A 14904-nucleotide genomic window follows, 5' to 3' on the forward strand; every position below is an offset into this window, starting at 1 on the left:
TCAGCCTGGTCTTGCCCCCACGTCTGCCAATTGTATGCCAGTGGGTAGCTTTCCATGGCCTTTTCTGGGCTCTTTCCTATCATGTTTCTTGCGCTGACCTGCCGGGTCTGTGTCCTGCCAGAGGAGTTGCCCAGGCTCCTCCATGAGAACCTCTCCCAATGCCAGGTTTCACGCTTACCAGGGGGTCCATGAGTCAGCCCTACTCAGTCCACCTCCTGTCATAGCAGGAACTGTGGCTTTTCCTGACTGGCCTTCCACCCAATCTGGTTCTTGCTGTTGGATGTTTCAGCCCAGCCATGGCTCGTCCATACCCACATATGGCTCACACATGGCTCAGTAGGGGTTGAGACCTTGCCTAGTCCATTGCACATCTGCCCTGGTCCTCCAGGACACCAGAGGGTGTGGGGGTCTGGCCCGGTTTGGTGCATCCAATCCCAGTCCACACTTGTGCCAAGGGAGACTACAACCGTTTCCCGATCAGAACGCAGCCCCCATTCCAGGTCACACACCCCTTGGTAGGAACCTCAACCCAGCTAGGGTTGTCCCCTTAGCTCCCCAACCAGGCCTGTTCCCAGCCATGGATCACTCGCATGCCAGTGGTTGCTCTGACTCAGCTTGGCACAGCCCCTCACCTGTCCCGACCTCTGCCTTAGACACTGTGGTTTAGCGTCCCTGGCTCATGTGGACCAGTAGGTACAAGAGCCTAGCTCTGCATGACCTGTGCTCCCTCCTGGTTGCTAGTTTTACTTGTGAGCTAAGGTTTGCTCAGTCGTGCCTGATCTACTCTGTTCCATTACCAGTTGACACATTAGCCAGCTGTTGGAGCTACTTTTGCAGGACAAGCCCCAAGCCATAGCTTCTGCATGGACTGGTATTTGGTGGTCAGCATTGTTCAGTGATTACAAGTTTTACAAAGGAAGAGTTACTACCAGTGGGAATCTTTACAAATGTTTCAGGTCCTAAAAACACAATGAAGCTAACTAAGCAGCGAATCAAAGCAACAAAACCTTAGAATCAAAGAAACAAAACCTTAGAATTCCCCGGCCGGGTGGTCAGCAGGCTGAGCCTGGCACCAGCCCGGGAACAGCTCACCACGTGCACATGGCGGCTGTCGTCTGAGATCCAGGCATGAGACGCCCTGTTCTGAGACCCACCAGCAGCCAGGAGGCTGCTGGAACTTGAATCTACTAGGCCTAAGTTCGCACCCCTCCCAAATCCCATTCACCACCCAATGAAGGCGGCAGGTGGGTCCTGGACCTGCTCAGTCACAGACCTCCCCCCTCTCAATCCATTTCTCTAACAGCAGAAGACAGCACCTCAACCAAGCAGGGATGCCTAGGGCTGCTTAAGGACAAAATGCAAGCATGTTGATAAAGGCAACATAATAACTATGCTTACTTTTATTTCTGTTTGAAAGATAGAGCTACAGAGTGTGGAAATGGAGGCAAGGGAGGCATGGAGAGAAAGAGAGAGAGTGGGGGTTAGAAGGAAGAGAAAGAGAGAGAGGGCGTTAGAGAGGGAAAGAAAGAGAGGGTTAGAGAGAGGGTTAGAGAGTGGGAGAAAGAGACAAGAAAGAGAAAGAGATTTTCCATTTGCAATTCACCCCCAAATTGTCATAGGGCTGAGGCAGGGTACACCAGTGCCAGAATCCAGGAGCCTCCTCCAGGTCTCCCATTAGGATGTCGGGGCCCACGTATTTGTGCCATCCTCTGCTGCTTTCCTGTTGGTGCATTAGGAGATTGGAAGTGAAGCAGCCAGGAGTTGAGCCTGTGGTGGTAAGGGAGGATAGCATTACAGCTGGCAGCCTAACACACTAAGCTGCAAGGCCAGCTCCAGTCTAGTTTGTTTTAATAATGTGTGAGTTATTTAAGGAGACAAAAGTGGGAGAAAGATGAGGAAGGGAGGAAATGAATTTGTTAGGGAGCTTGGATCTTACAATGGCACAATGTTCCCATTGTTGTCCTTGAACAAATGGAATATACCGGTGTTCTTCCCTTCTCAGTGTTTTCTCTGAAGTGTTGTACCCTGTCAGGTGTCAGACTTGCTTCAGAGTTGAGGTGTTAACATTGACATCACAGAGAAATGGACCAAGAGCACTAGAGGGAAGAAATGTGTAGCACCCCCTTCAATGTTTGCGTGGTGGGCACTCAAATTCTATCAACACATTTCACTGAAAGTACTATCTTTGTAGAGCATAAACTTCAGGATAGTGTAGGTCTTTTTTCTTTAAACTATCTTCAAGAGATCCTATCACATTAATTTCTCCAAATCCTTGAAATTTGTAAACTCACCTACCGTGCTGTTGAGTGGACTGAGTGAGACACATGCTAGGAAAAAGCAGCTAGGTGAGATGGGAATCCTGGATAGGTGGACCCTGACCTCGGCTCAGGCAAGAATCACCCGTGTGAGGCTACAACACAAATCAAACATTTCCAGAAACACAGTGCTTCCAGACATTCACACACCCTCTGAGAACTGTTTGTGCTTTGCGATTGAAATGACGTTTGTGCATTTGAAACTGTTCAGATTTAAGACTGCTCTCTCCTTCCTGAAGTAACTCCAATTGTATGGACTCGGCATGCTGTGCACTTGCAGGCATCCCAGAAAGGAGTCACTTCGGGACGGATCTGAGCTGTGTAAATCCATGGGAAAAGGTCAATGATGCCTGAGCTGTAGTGCAATGACACATGACAAGGCACATGGTCATTTTAATTTCAAAAGTTTCATTTTTCCTGTTTCACAGATGCAGGGCTTGCTGTTGCCATAAAACATACAAACCAAAGCTCAGCAGCCCAAATATGAACTACTGGTTAGGCAAAAAGAAATGGCAGAATAGGTGCTGGCAAAGTTGCAGCCTCTGTTAAAAGCACCTGCTTCTCAGCAGCTGTCATCTCTGTGTGTCTCCATTTGCAATGACACAGCCACCTTGCCCACATTCATCCTACCTCCTCTCCATTGCCCTGGTGCCCACCAAGTTCTTAAAGTCAGTGTGCTAGTGTTTGTTTCAGACGATGCATAGCCTAATAACAGGGGCAGGTGCTGGCACTGTGGTAAGACGCTGATTGCGATGACTGCACTGCATCCAAGTGCTTGTGTCCAAGTCCCGAACTTTGCTTCTGATCCCAGCTTCCTGGTGATGAGCAGCCTAGGCGGCAGCAGGAGATGACACCTGTAGTTGTATGTGGGAATAATTTCCTGGCTTCTGACTTTGTCCTGACCCATCCTCAATGTCCTTTCTGAGATCTTTCTCTCCCTCTACCACGTGTATGTGTGTGTGTGTGTGTGTGTGTGTGTGTGTGTGTGTGTGTGTGTGTGTGTCTTTTAACCAATCTTTGAACATGAAAGCAAAGGCAAGAAAAGAAAATGAATGTACTTCCAAAGCTTCATGGAAAGTGACATTACAAGCTAAACGTAGGGACAAGTGTTTAGCCTAGCAATTAAGATATGAAGATACAGGTTTCACCGGTAAGAACCAGATTGAGTATGTAGCAGTTGTTCAGGGGCAGTGTTGGTACCAGGAGAGGATGTGGACAAAGGCAACCTGAACTAAGGACCACTGTTGCATGCAACATTTGGCACAGAGAGGTGACCTGATAGAAGAGTTTGTGGAATTGCTTTGTGAGGACAGAGGCCCTGCAGTTGAGTGCAGAAAGCAAGGCAAGGGGCACTCCAAATCAGGATAGGCTACAGTATTGGTCATCATACATGTGGGTCATGTCTGGGGCAGATGGACAGGGCTAGGCCAGTTCATAGGCACCACTGGCAGAACAGGACAGGTCACATGAGGGGCCGGGTCAGGCTGCAACCAACCCACTCACAACCCAACAGGGCTGGGACAGGGAGCTGGCTGAGCCAGGTCAGGCTGCATCTCCCTCAGCCGAGGCTGGGATTTGGGGCAGGCTTGAGTGAGCCAGGCTGAAGCACGTGCTGGTGGAAGCTGAAGTGTGGTGATCCATGCTAGGCTAAGGACAGTGGGTACTGGGTCCGTGAAATGCAGGATAGGTGGTCCCACGGGGTCCAAGGTGCCTGCCTGGTTACCTGACCCACCTGCTAGATCCAGCTTGCTAGATCTGTTAGCAGCTGTGGCAGTGGGTCTGGCAGGGTCCACGTTGCTAGGCTCTGGACCTTGTGTGCACATGGGAGAACTAGTCCTCATCAGTATAAACGACAGTGTGGTAGGCGGCTGGGCCAGATCCACTTAAAGATTAAGGCAGCCTATTGGGCTTTCAAAGGACATCTGCTACATAGCAGAGGAAGAACAGAACAGATTGAACAACTAGCCCAGCCCAAATAAGGCAGCAAATATCTGGGTGAATGGAGAGTCAGTGGTGGAGTGTGTCAGCCAGTGGACATTGAAAGTGTTCCCTCATTCTCAGATCAGTGAGACTGACAATATTGCAGAGCTCTCGACATCTTCTGAACAGAACCCTCAGCGCATACACCACATTGGGACTGTGGGTCGACACTGTGTGGCCATTCCTGATCGCTGGGTTCTGTGGCAATTTGGCAGCTGGGTGTGGCTTCTACCCTGGTGTCCTCCCCTCCCACCAGATACAGTGAAAAGAAATGGAAAGCAAAAATATGGCATTGCTTAAGAGGCCTGTTGCTGTATACATGGCTACAATTCTTGCTTGCTACCACCGGGATCCCACATGTGTATTGCCTTGTATCTGGCTGCTCCAATTCCCTTCCTGCTACAGTAGAGGATGGCCCAAAAGCCTTGGGAAAATGTGCCCACCTGGGAGACCTGGAAGAAGCTCCTGGTTCCTGGACTCGAGCTGGCTTACCTGCAGCCCTTGTGGCAACTTGGCTAGTGATACAAGCTCTTTGGGAGGTGAGCAGTACATATAAGAGACATCGATGAACTTATGACCAATTTGACTACTACAAAATGAAGCCAGACTTCAAAAAATACAATGGAAGACAAGATTCAAGTTGAAAGTATATTTCTTTGGTAAAATCAACACATTTGTAATTTTCATTTGTAATCTGAACTCAATCAGTATGCCCCACCATTCCAAAGTAATCTTCTAATTGTCATTATACTATTCCTGTATATGATATAGACAATATACATTATATCTTCTGAATGTCAGTCCGGTATTTATGGGGGTCAGAGGCTTGCAGCAACCAAGTTTTCTCAGTGAAGAGCACAGTTTTGTAGAATTGATGCCTGTGTGAATTCTCTTCCCATAAGATTTTTACTTCAGAAAACTACCACACGTGTAATTTTCTTCAGATACTGCATATCCACCTTTTGTGGAAGTCAACATTTTGTGGTAGACATTCAAGGCTAATCTTGGAACAGTTTCCTTTCTTGCTTAGCAATGTCAGGGTTGTTACTAGCAGTTTGAAGAGCTGCTTCGCTCAGCATTCATCACTGAAAACCTCATCATCTACTCTACCTCTCTCAGCACAGGAATGGATGAATGTAAGTTCTAGTCTCAGAGTTTCCGCAGCAACAATCTATCCAATAGTCACATGTTCTACAACTGTAACCTAATAGTCGCCAGATTTCTTCATATGCTCAAAAGATGTCATACACTGTTCAGGATTGATGATTCCAGTCTCCATTAGCTGGCCCAATACCTTAAAAACAAAACAAAACAAAACAAAATGAAACAAAGCAAAACCCCTGTATTGAAGTGAGCAGTAGAAAGAGGCCTCACAGGAAGCCTTGTTCAGGATGTGTGGGGGAGATGGGTGGAGAAACTGTAGCTGTATTCTGACTCCAGTTTCCCACTCTGAGCAGGTAAGGATCTGACATGGGCATCTTATCAGGTGCACTGTTGCAGTTCGATGGAGGAGGCCTGGTGGTAGGTGCTCCTCTCTAGGCACAGCAGACTCTGGCCTGCCCAAGCACACTCTAGAGGATCCGGATCTGGCTTCAGAGCCAGCCCCACCTCCTCCTCCTCCAGCTCTGCTCATGCCAAGGCCATGGCAGGAACCCTGGTCTAAAGGTGGGCAGTGCCAATGCTCCCACACAGCTCTGGCCTCGTGGCACAGCTCTGTGCCTCTTCAGCTGCAGACCCAGGTGCCATTTCGGCCTGCGGGGGCTCTGGGAATAATACATAAATTCTTGCGTGGACTTTTTAGACTCATCGTATACAAGAATCAAAAATGAGAAAGTGCACCAACAAGAATACTCACCATAAATTCACATCACACAGACTTTTTGCAGTCCCTTCCGGGAAGCCTGCTTTTGAGCTTGCCAGCACTGCCGAAACTCTCCCGGCTCCTCGGCAGTGGCTCCTCTGCTTTTCGTGATGGAGAGTCTCTGGGCAGGAATGCTGGAAGCCCCACGTGCCCAGGAGTGACACCTGGGCTGATGATGAGCAGGCTGTGCATGGTATTACAAGCTCCTCGGAATGGTTCCACTACTGCTCTGATTGGTAACATTGAAGCACTTTATAAGCTTTGTAGCTCCTCCATAATTTTACATCGCTTTAAAGTGCTCATGCTCCAATCCATAAAGTCTTCCTTAAGGGCTGCAGATGTGTAAAAGGCACATGATCAAAATGACAGTAATCAACTCCTTTAATTTGATGTGTGAAAATTTCTGTGGGCTTCTCCCATCCCCCAACACTTTGTATTGGTTGTTCACCCAGTACAAACAAAATGGTCATAAGGACACGGTGCACAAAATATCCATTTTGCAGCTTCTCCAAGTAATCCAATTATAAACATTTTTTTAAAAGAAGAAATCGTTTAGTTATCTACGTGTGTGTGTGTGTGTGTGTGTGTGTGTGTGTGTGTGTGTGTGTTACACATTTCGAGGAACCTGGTCATCTGGAGTCCTCCAGAAGAGCCATTCAGGAATCTTCTGATGGCAAATCTTTGGGAATGCCCTTGAAATAACAGGCAGGCACCCTCTGTGCCAGGAGAAGTGAGAGAAGGAATGGAGCAGGAAATAGATTGTGCACTTCAAAGATGATGAAGTTCTTTCTGAGTTGAAGTAGATCTGTAAAGGTTTAAACTAGTAACTGAGGAGCTCACTAACATTGTCCTGTTAGCACTAACTGGCATTTGTCTTCAGATGAATGACTCCATTCAAGTTAGGTCCTTCCAGCTCCCCAATGATTCCAGTTCTGGTTGGGATCCTTCACAACTAAGCCATATAAAACTCAGCACTATTTCTCAACCAAGGTGTCACAGTAGTGTAGTGTAAAAAATGTTGCTACTTAGGGGACAACTGACATGATCTTTATAGAAACGTTGAAGCATCTAGCTTTATTGCACCTCAAGTGAGGTTTAATTGACAGAACACAGAGGATGAAATGCCTGCGTGAGGAGAACGCTTGGCGTTCTTGTACATTTAGGTCCGGCCCAACTTGGTGTTCAGCTGAGCAGCAGGTGCAGCCAGCTCAGGCTGTCAAGCAAAGAGTGCTGCACATAGCCTGACTCTTCACCAGAAGCTGACTTTCTTTGCTATCATGCCTGGAAAATACACACTCAGGAAGCCAGTGAAAGCGTGGACACTTACTCTGTGGCATTAGGTGTTCAGGGAAAGATGTATGATGCAGTTGTTTCAAGCATACTTATGGCTGAGTGTTGTTAGGTCCAATGAGGAGACAATCCAGTGAGAGCAGAAGAATCCTTCTATCGAGGGATATTTGGGTTTGAGTCTCTGCAGTTAAATAATATCGGGAGAGGAAATATGCCAATCCATGCAAGATGTGATAGTTCCCGATGGAAGAAGAGAACACTGATTTCACAAGACTGACCAACTTGAGGAGGAAGAGCAGGCTTGTGGTAACACTGTTCCAAGTGAATCTCCCTCTGAGTGTGTGTGAGTCTAAAACTGTGTTAGGAAACCACGATGATATAAACTTCTGCTCTACAGTCCTCCACTCTGCAGGCTGAGCTATGGAAGGGTGCACACCATGATATAAACTTAAGACATCTCCATGGTTGTCAGCTAGGTGGAGGTTTCTGACCTGTAGGGCACTTGCACATGTACATGCATTGCAATGTTTCGTGAACATTTCTGGTTTTTGTTGTGTAGAGATTTTTAGTGCAGAGTGTCATGTGTCCATAATGAGTAGGAAGTAGGGTACAAAACTGTTTGTAAGGTATTGGGCCAAGAAAGAATTTCCCCTTGAAAGTCAGCAGTGTTTCAGTTAATAGATGCTGAGACAAATACAGATAAAAGCTCAGAATAACTGTGCAAAATCATGAGCTCTCCTTGAGGTGCCTCTACTGTGCAACCAGACTCTCCCTGTGCTAACCTAATTCCCAGAGAAGTGCAGCTTATTCTGGGGAAAAGGGTCAAAAATGCATGTAAAGGCTGAAGAAACATAAGATCCAAGTGAGTAACATATTCATGCTGGGTTGTATCCCTATTGCTGGCCCCTTCGTTTCTGTGCAAGAAGTAGTCCTGAAGGCATGAGGTGTCTGAGCCAGACAGGCATAGATGCTAGGAGAGCAATTGTCTGCTTCTTCTACCTTAAAGGGATGTCTCACCCCCAACTCAGGTGTGTGAGCCTAAGCCCTGTAGCCCCACTTGCCATAAGCTGGGAGCCTGGAATCCTTGTTGGTTCTTGGGGTGACTTACGTGGCTACTTGGTTGCTGCTTTCTATGTGGTGGGCCAGTGTTGCCTGTTGCACCTGTGCCGACTGGTCGTGCTGAGGATCTGGAGTCCATTGCTGATCTTATTCTCCACTGTGGTACACACTCACTGCTCAGTGGAGCAGTGCTCACGCCAACTCATCACGTAGGATGAGTATAAGGCCAACGTCCATAAACAATGCTTATTATGCTAATATTGCTCAAATAGAAAACATTTTAAAATATTCTAGCGATAAAGGTATCAAAAATATTAATAATGAGAAAACATACCATAGTACAAAATAGGTGTTAAAAATAACGTGATGGTGTAAAACAGTTTTGAAATATTCTAGCGATAAAGGTATCATAAGTATCAATAATGAGAAAAGATACCATAGAGTAAAGTAGGTGTTAAGAACAACATGATGGTGTAAAAGATTTTTTAAATATTCCAGCGATTTAGGTATCATAAACATCAATAATGAGAAAAGATACAATAGAGCAAAATAGATGTTAAAAATATCATGATGGTGTAAAAGATTTTTAAAATATTCCAACGATAAAGGTATCATAAATATCAATAATGATAAAAGATACCATAGAGCAAAATAGATGTTAAAAATATCATGATGGTGTAAAATAAAGGTATCAAAATGTTACTAAAGAGAATAGATACCTTGTGCAAAATAGGTGTTAAGAATAACATGATGCTAGACATTGTAGGTCTCTCCATCTTCTCCTTAGACACCTCCTCACTTCTCATTTAAAAAAAATGTAAATCTGAAAGAAAGAAAGAAACCTTAAAAATAAATTAACGGAAAAATGAAAATTGCAAGAAGAGAACAGAAAACACAAAATGGAACACAATAAGAAATGGAAATTAAAAGTTTTAAAAATGTCAACAAATAAAATGATGGAAATAAAAACTAAGTGACAAAACAAATTTCAAAACTTTTGAGAAGGAAGGAGGATGTGTCTAAGGAAAAGAAATACACACTGTGAAATAGAAACTGAAATTAAGAGGGAAGAACAAAATTAACAAATTAGAAAAGAGAACAAATAAACAAAATAAAAGAGGTTTAAAAAAAAATAAGCAGCTAGCTTAGTGCTGGTCCTAGAGCTCTCCAGTGGAGAGAGCTCCTGGACAAAAGGCCCAGGCCCGGCCAGGGCTTTATCTAGGGCTTTGGAATTGTGACCTGTAAATGGTTCTGTATGATGTCAGAGCAGGACATGGTCCAATCAGAGCTGGAGACAGTTTTGAGTGATTTTTTTCAAAAAACCTTCTGCTTGAATCAAAGGACCCCCACAAGGTGTCTCTGAAGTTAGGGATAGAGAGTAATACTTGTTTTGTTTGTTTGTTTGTTTGTTTGTTTGAGATATATGGTCTAAGTACTTTTGTCAGAAAGCAACCACTTGTGAGCACATAGCTGAATTTGTGGGTATCTGTTCTGTTGCATTGGACATGCCAGTGCCATGTGGTTTTAGTTACTACAGCTTTATTTATTTTTATGTAGATTTACTGATTTTTATTGGCATGTCAGACTTACAGAGAGAGGAGATACAGAGAGAAAGGTGTTCCATTTGCCGGTTCATTGCCCAAGTGGCCACAGTGGTTGGGGCTGAGTGGATCTGAAGGGCCACATGTCATAGTGTCGTTCTGTGTGAGTTCTGGTTGTTGTGTTTCTTATTCTGCTGCCTGCTGTTGCAGTGAGAAAGGCAGTAGCTGCTGGTCTGAGTCCCTGGGTCCCTGCTACCAAAGTCAGGGACACACATGGCATTCTGGGCTCCTGGCTGTGTCCTAGCCCAGCCCCAGCTGGCATAGGCATTTGGAGAGTGGGAACCAGTGGATGGAGGATCTGTCTTTCTCTCCCTCTGCTCCCCTTGCTTGCTGTCACTTTGCCTTTCAAATATACATAGATCTATGAAAAATGCCACCTTTACCAAAAAGGTGCATCTAGTCTTCATGAATCAGCAGTTTGTATCCTTTCCATGTCAATGTTTTTAAAAGGATTTGTTTCTTTCTTTGAAAGGCAGAATTAAAACACACACACACACACACACACACACACACACACACACACAGGGTTAGGAGGCAGGGATGAGGCAGAATCTTCCATCTGTTGTTTGACTCTCCACTTGGCCGAGATGACTCCATTTGTACCAGCCCAACCCAGGAGCTGGATCTCCGTCATCCAAGTCACATGAGGTCACAGGGCTCCAGGCACTTGAGCCATCCCTTATTGCCTTGCCAGATACAGTAGCAGGGAGTTGGATTGGAAGGGGCAAGGTAAAGGTATGAATGAGCACTCACATGGGATGTTGCCATTGCAGGCAGAAGCTTACCTTTAACATCAGCCCCTCTTGTTGCAAAATACAAATCCATTGCACAAATGATTTAAAATATCCAATTACGGAGAGATTCCAAAGCTGTCCATTCTGAGACTTACATGAAGGTGCTCTAGTTACCCTTGACTTTCTGAATCTATGTTTTTCTCTTACTTACACACATAAATGCAGACGTGCAGGGTTGTAGTGTAGGTATACAGGCTTATAAGACTCTACTAGGGGTACCAGTGCTGTGACATAGCAGGTAAAGCTGTTTGCTGTGGTACTGGCATCACATATGGGTGCTGGTGCAAGCTGCTAACTCCTGATTTCAGACCAATGCAGCTGCAGCCATTGTAGTGATTTTGGGAGTGAACCAGTGGATGAATGATCTCTGTCTCTCTTCATTCGCCGGTAACCCTGCCTTTCCAACAAAAATCCCAAGAGGGATGAGCCCACTCTTTCCCTCCCAGGCCTCTCCCACTCCCAGATTCCAGTTGATGCTGCCCAAACAACCCTCGCCCACTTTAATTTTGTTTGCACCAGTAGGAATAATCCACCGAGCCCGGCTTTTCCCTGATCTAGTCCACATGAGGCGCACAGGTGTGGTAGCTCTGCCTAGTCTGGTCTGCCCCCATCCCAGCCCAGGCTCTCCTGTGGAAGTAGCTGTCCTGCAAAGGAACCCTCCCTTATTCCCCTGCTGGCTCTGCCCACTTCCTTTCTTGTTCTCATGCTGGTTGGACGCTGCGGTCCCTTCCGGTACAGGCAACCTCACCTCGGCATTCCATATTGTGCACTAGTCTTTGTTGCGACCGAACCTGGTTTGACCCACACTGGTGCCTGGATTTGCCAGTGGATGACGTGGACAGATTCAGCCTGGTCTTGCCCCCACGTCTGCCAATTGTATGCCAGTGGGTAGCTTTCCATGGCCTTTTCTGGGCTGTTTCCTATCATGTTTCTTGCGCTGACCTGCCGGGTCTGTGTCCTGCCAGAGGAGTTGCCCAGGCTCCTCCATCAGAACCTGTCCCAATGCCAGGTTTCACGCTTACCAGGGGGTCCATGAGTCAGCCCTACTCAGTCCACCTCCTGTCATAGCAGGAACTGTGGCTTTTCCTGACTGGCCTTCCACCCAATCTGGTTCTTGCTGTTGGATGTTTCAGCCCAGCCATGGCTCGTCCATACCCACATATGGCTCACACATGGCTCAGTAGGGGTTTGAGACCTTGCCTAGTCCATTGCACATCTGCCCTGGTCCTCCAGGACACCAGAGGGTGTGGGGGTCTGGCCCGGTTTGGTGCATCCAATCCCAGTCCACACTTGTGCCAAGGGAGACTACAACCGTTTCCCGATCAGAACGCAGCCCCCATTCCAGGTCACACACCCCTTGGTAGGAACCTCAACCCAGCTAGAATTGTCCCCTTAGCTCCCCAACCAGGCCTGTTCCCAGCCATGGATCACTCGCATGCCAGTGGTTGCTCTGACTCAGCTTGGCACAGCCCCTCACCTGTCCCGACCTCTGCCTTAGACACTGTGGTTTAGCGTCCCTGGCTCATGTGGACCAGTAGGTACAAGAGCCTAGCTCTGCATGACCTGTGCTCCCTCCTGGTTGCTAGTTTTACTTGTGAGCTAAGGTTTGCTCAGTCGTGCCTGATCTACTCTGTTCCATTACCAGTTGACACATTAGCCAGCTGTTGGAGCTACTTTTGCAGGACAAGCCCCAAGCCATAGCTTCTGCATGGACTGGTATTTGGTGGTCAGCATTGTTCAGTGATTACAAGTTTTACAAAGGAAGAGTTACTACCAGTGGGAATCTTTACAAATGTTTCAGGTCCTAAAAACACAATGGTTCAACCTGAAGCTAACTAAGCAGCGAATCAAAGAAACAAAACCTCAGAATTCCCCGGCCGGGCGGCCAGCAGGCTGAGCCTGGCACTGGCACCAGCCCGGGAACAGCTCACCACGTGCACATGGCGGCTGTCGTCTGAGATCCAGGCATGAGACGCCCTGTTCTGAGACCCACCAGCAGCCAGGAGGCTGCTGGAACTTGAATCTACTAGGCCTAAGTTCGCACCCCTCCCAAATCCCATTCACCACCCAATGAAGGCGGCGGGTGGGTCCTGGACCTGCTCAGTCACAGACCTCCCCCCTCTCAATCCATTTTTCTAACAGCAGAAGACAGCACCTCAACCAAGCAGGGATGCCTAGGGCTGCTTAAGGACAAAATGCAAGCATGTTGATAAAGGCAACATAATAACTATGCTTACTTTTATTTCTGTTTGAAAAATAGAGCTACAGAGTGTGGAAATGGAGGCAAGGGAGGCATGGAGAGAAAGAGAGAGAGTGGGGGTTAGAAGGAAGAGAAAGAGAGAGAGGGCGTTAGAGAGGGAAAGAAAGAGAGAGTTAGAGAGGGAAGAGAGAGGGTTAGAGAGTGGGAGAAAGAGACAAGAAAGAGAAAGAGATTTTCCATTTGCAATTCACCCCCAAATTGTCATAGGGCTGAGGCAGGGTACACCAGTGCCAGAATCCAGGAGCCTCCTCCAGGTCTCCCATTAGGATGTCGGGGCCCACGTATTTGTGCCATCCTCTGCTGCTTTCCTGTTGGTGCATTAGGAGATTGGAAGTGAAGCAGCCAGGAGTTGAGCCTGTGGTGGTAAGGGAGGATAGCATTATAGCTGGCAGCCTAACACACTAAGCTGCAAGGCCAGCTCCAGTCTAGTTTGTTTTAATAATGTGTGAGTTATTTAAGGAGACAAAAGTGGGAGAAAGATGAGGAAGGGAGGAAATGAATTTGTTAGGGAGCTTTGATCTTACAATGGCACAATGTTCCCATTGTTGTCCTTGAACAAATGGAATATACCGGTGTTCTTCCCTTCTCAGTGTTTTCTCTGAAGTGTTGTACCCTGTCAGGTGTCAGACTTGCTTCAGAGTTGAGGTGTTAACATTGACATCACAGAGAAATGGACCAAGAGCACTAGAGGGAAGAAATGTGTAGCACCCCCTTCAATGTTTGCGTGGTGGGCACTCAAATTCTATCAACACATTTCACTGAAAGTACTATCTTTGTAGAGCATAAACTTCAGGATAGTGTAGGTCTTTTTTCTTTAAACTATCTTCAAGAGATCCTATAACATTAATTTCTCCAAATCCTTGAAATTTGTAAACTCACCTACCGTGCTGTTGAGTGGACTGAGTGAGACACATGCTAGGAAAAAGCAGCTAGGTGAGATGGGAATCCTGGAGAGGTGGACCCTGACCTCGGCTCAGGCAAGAATCACCCGTGTGAGGCTACAACACAAATCAAACATTTCCAGAAACACAGTGCTTCCAGACATTCACACACCCTCTGAGAACTGTTTGTGCTTTGCGATTGAAATGACTTTTGTGCATTTGAAACTGTTCAGATTTAAGACTGCTCTCTCCTTCCTGAAGTAACTCCAATTGTATGGACTCGGCATGCTGTGCACTTGCAGGCATCCCAGAAAGGAGTCACTTCGGGACGGATCTGAGCTGTGTAAATCCATGGGAAAAGGTCAATGATGCCTGAGCTGTAGTGCAATGACACATGACAAGGCACATGGTCATTTTAATTTCAAAAGTTTCATTTTTCCTGTTTCACAGATGCAGAGCTTGCTGTTGCCATAAAACATACAAACCAAAGCTCAGCAGCCCAAATATGAACTACTGGTTAGGCAAAAAGAAATGGCAGAATAGGTGCTGGCAAAGTTGCAGCCTCTGTTAAAAGCACCTGCTTCTCAGCAGCTGTCATCTCTGTGTGTCTCCATTTGCAATGACACAGCCACCTTGCCCACATTCATCCTACCTCCTCTCCATTGCCCTGGTGCCCACCAAGTTCTTAAAGTCAGTGTGCTAGTGTTTGTTTCAGACGATGCCTAGCCTAATAACAGGGGCAGGTACTGGCACTGTGGTAAGACGCTGATTGCGATGACTGCACTGCATCCAAGTGCTTGTGTCCAAGTCCCGAACTTTGCTTCTGATCCCAGCTTCCTGGTGATGAGCAGCCTAGGCGGCAG

At 46.7% G+C, this 14904-nt stretch overlaps 1 protein-coding gene and 1 pseudogene across 1 annotated transcript in view; one reads left to right on the plus strand and one right to left on the minus strand.

Moving 5' to 3' along the window:
• Window positions 1-14904, plus strand: part of PGM2 (phosphoglucomutase 2) — a 77611-nt gene that overhangs the window by 26468 nt on the left and 36239 nt on the right. The window lies entirely within an intron of this gene.
• LOC121146723 lies at window positions 5028-8644 on the minus strand (annotated as a pseudogene).

This window comes from Ochotona curzoniae, unplaced genomic scaffold (genome assembly GCF_017591425.1).
Source record: "Ochotona curzoniae isolate NIBS_2020 unplaced genomic scaffold, NIBS_Ocur_1.0 scaffold_4505, whole genome shotgun sequence".
Classification (NCBI taxonomy): Eukaryota; Metazoa; Chordata; class Mammalia; order Lagomorpha; family Ochotonidae; genus Ochotona; species Ochotona curzoniae.